This window comes from Marmota monax, unplaced genomic scaffold (genome assembly GCF_021218885.2).
Source record: "Marmota monax isolate L192 unplaced genomic scaffold, Marmota_monax_Labrador192_F-V1.1 WCK01_AAM20220418_F8-fsc00033, whole genome shotgun sequence".
In the NCBI taxonomy this organism is placed as follows: Eukaryota; Metazoa; Chordata; class Mammalia; order Rodentia; family Sciuridae; genus Marmota; species Marmota monax.
The window spans coordinates 5470621-5474300 of NW_026694282.1; the positions used below are offsets into that span (position 1 = coordinate 5470621).

General features: G+C 42.2%; 1 pseudogene; it reads right to left on the minus strand.

Moving 5' to 3' along the window:
* Nucleotides 1–214: 214 nt before the first annotated feature.
* On the minus strand, nucleotides 215–1698 carry LOC124108834 (claudin domain-containing protein 1-like; annotated as a pseudogene).
* Between the last annotated feature and the right edge of the window lie 1982 nt (nucleotides 1699–3680).

The following is a 3680-nucleotide window of genomic DNA, read 5'->3' on the forward strand; positions in this document are numbered from 1 at the left end:
GAATATTTTTTATTTTGAGAGTCTTGCTAATTTGCTTAAGGCCTTGCTAAATTGCTGAGGCTTGCTTGCCTTGAACTTGTGATCCTCCTCCCTCAACCTCCTATGTTGCTGGGATTATAGGCATGCACTGTGTCAAGCACCCCTATCCTTCTTTATGATTTGTTAGGACTGTTCTCATTCAGGATCATTTGCTCTCCTCCAACATAATGAGAAGCCAGTCCTACACACTCCTAGCCCAGTTGTGTTTTTTCTTTAGGCCTAGAAAAGAAATCTATTGAATAAAGAATGTGCTGAGTAACTTGAAGAGACTCTCAGATTAGCTCCTCCCCCTCCTTCCTCCTTAGTGCTGAGGCAGAGTGCCAGCCTGATAAGGTATGGGAAGAGAACACACTCTCTGTGGAGACTGGGACACATTGGGTCATTTTTTTTTTTTTTTTGAGGTTTACCAAAGAAATTTATTTCTGGTTCAACAGATAGTTACTGTGTGTTTGGTGAAAAGTCTTAATAGACATAAGGAGAACTTGCTCTGGGTCAATTTCCTATTGCAGATTTTCTGTCACAAATTTGTGTCAAGCCTCTTTCTTTCTGACTAGATTTTGAACCTAAATTAGTTTGAGAAATGGAATCACTGAGTAAACCACATAAATTTTAGTGGCATTTATTGTATATTTAGTCATGTGTGTGTATTTAAATAAAATGGATTTTCAGGATAAAATGGTATATCCACAAAAAAATAAAAAATAAAACATTTGGGAGGGATGCAAGGGAAAACAGATATCAAAAATATTAAAACGGCAAATGTAAAGCAGGCCTGTTCATGCCACGCGATATGCCTTCATTAAGGTGTACTCTTTCTGGTTGGTGCGAGCAGCCCAGATGAACAGAGCAGAAGCCATGAAGGGTAAAGGAGCGGAAACGCAAGCCAGGCAGAATGACCATCCAAATTCACCAGACACATTCTCAGGCGGCTCTAGTTTCTGGTGGAGTAGTTTAATTCCAGCAACGAAACAACTTACTGTGCCCAGTGTACACAAACCTGCAAGGAGATGGAGAATGCCTGTGGCAATTGTGGGATACAAGCTTCGGCATATACAAGCACAGAGTCCAATCAAAGCCCCAAAGCACATCAAACCTAAACTAACAAAAGGTAAAAGGAACTGACACCGCCAAAGATAGGTCCGAAGTAGATCAATTCCACTATTGTGGTTTCCAGGATCAACAAATTTCTCCATGAACTGCTCATTTAATGTGAAACTCATGCATTTTGTCACCACATCAAATGACTCTGTCCTTTCTGGTGGAGCATACTAATGTGTGTTTTTGGGTACTTTGATACACCGTGTCTATAATCCTACTGTGCCACTATATCGGAAAAGTGCATCATTGTAAGTCTTTTCATCTGCCTCATCATTAATGAAGTCTTCCCCAGAGGCTTTTATTCAAATCACTTTTTCTTGAACTGGACTCCTGGAATTTTCTTGAGCTGGACTTCGATATTCATACCAAAAGTCTGTGCCAATTGAGGCTGCCATGTAGATGGTGGAAATGAGGCTAAGCACACAAGCAATTACAAACGCTGTAGCAAAACGGTTATCCATTCTGGCATTCAGACTGCTCGCCCATCCTCTTGCTCCGCCAGCTTCACCCTTCAACGGAGACCACAGCACCCTACTCTCCCCGCGCCTCCTCTGATGCACTTCCCTGCAGAACCCACCCCCACCAATAACTCCCGCGCCTCCGCCTTCGCCTCCACCCGGGGCCAGGCCGCAGCCCCTAGCCACATTGGATCATTTTGATAAAAACAAAGCAGAGTTAGAGCTAGTGCTTCTTGATGTTATTCTTACTTAAAACTCTATTTTATATATATATATATATATTTTGGTACCAGGGATTGAGCTCAGGGGCACTTGACCACTGAGCCACATCCCCAGCTCTATTTTGTATTTTATTTAGAGACAGTGTCTCACTGAGTTGCTTAGCACCTCCCTATTGCCTTGGCTGGCTTTGAACTCGAACTCATCCTGTGTCAGCCTCCCAAGCCACTGGGATTGCAGGTGTGCACTACTGCCTTACTTAAAACTGTGTGTGGGTGTGTGCCTGCGCATGTGCGTGTTACTGGGGATTGAACTGGGGTGCTCTATCACTGGGCTATCTCCCCAGCCCATTTCCCCTACTTTTTGGTGCCAGGGATTGAACCCAGGGGCATTTAACCATGCAGCCACATCCCCAGCCTGTTTTTAATGTTTTATTTATAGACAGGTTTTTGCTGAGTTGCTTAGCCCGTCGATTTTGCCAAGGCTGACTTTGAACTCCCAATCTTCTTGTCTCAGCTTCCCTAGGTGCTGGGATTACAGATGTTGAGTCATGCATCTGGTTTACAGTACTCCCCCGCCCCCATTTAATTAAATGTTTACTCAATGAAAGGATGTATAAAAACTTACAAATCTGAAAACTCAACTACACATATAATAGGATGACAGGATATTCAGCTTTTAACATATACACACAGTGTTGGTTGCAGTGGCTCACATCTATAACCCAGTGACTCAGGAGGATTGCAAGTTTAAAGCCAGCCTCAGCAATTTAGTGAGGCCCTAAGCAACTCAGTGAGACCCTGTCTCAAAATAAAACATAAAAAGGGCTTGGGATGTGGCTCAGTGGTTAACAACCGCTGGGTATAATCCCCAGTCCCCCCTCCTCCCCCCAAAAAAACCCCAAACATATACATACAGGAATACAGTATAAGTATTAACTATTTTCCTCCTTCCCTTCCCCTTCTGTTCTTACTTCTGGTTCCTATTTTGTCCTGTGAAACTATTCTCTTATTTGCTTAAGGTAAGATCAATGGACAACTTCAATTGCTTTCAGGCCATTAGAGAAAATTTTAGGTGTTAAAGAAAAAATAAACTGGAAAATACAGATCCAAATAAAAATTTTCCCCCAAATAACAGTTAAGACTTTTTGTTCTGAATTCTCTTTGCTATTTTAGATATTTCAATGAATGTTGCCAGTGAAGTTTAAAGTTCTTAAATAGTGGCTAAGAGCACCTGTCAATGTGAAACCCTGCAAATATATCTTCCAAAATTGATGAGTGGCAGACTAGAACCAAATAATCTGCCAATCTTCAAGTGGACAACACATCCAAATTGCAGACCAGGAAATCTAGAGCAACTTATCCTGATTGACAAAGAGCTATGAGTGGGGCAAGGTGGTGCATAACTGTAATACCATCGACTTGGGAGGCTGAGGCAGGAGTATCACAAGTTTGAGGCCAACCTGGGCAACTTAGAGGCTGTCTCAAAATAAAAAATTAAAAGGACTGAAGGTATAGCATAGTTCAATCCCCAGTATCCATCATAAAAAAATAAAAATAATAAATGAAGCTATGAATTTGGTGCTTTGTTTTCAACACTCAAACATGAAATCAACAAAAATGAGACCAGGAGACTTTGGGTATTATGGTTTGGATTGTAAGTGTCCCCCAAAGGCTCACGTATTGAATGAAGCCTTGATTCCCAATGTGGCAGCATTCAGAGGTGGGGCTGTCGGGAGGTGATTGGATCGTGAGGGCTCTGACTAGATATCCTAATGGGTTATCGGAAGGTAGGAGGTAGGGCCTATTGGATAAAGCAGGTCAATGGGGCATCAACATGCAGGGACCCTTCCTATCTCTCTTTGTG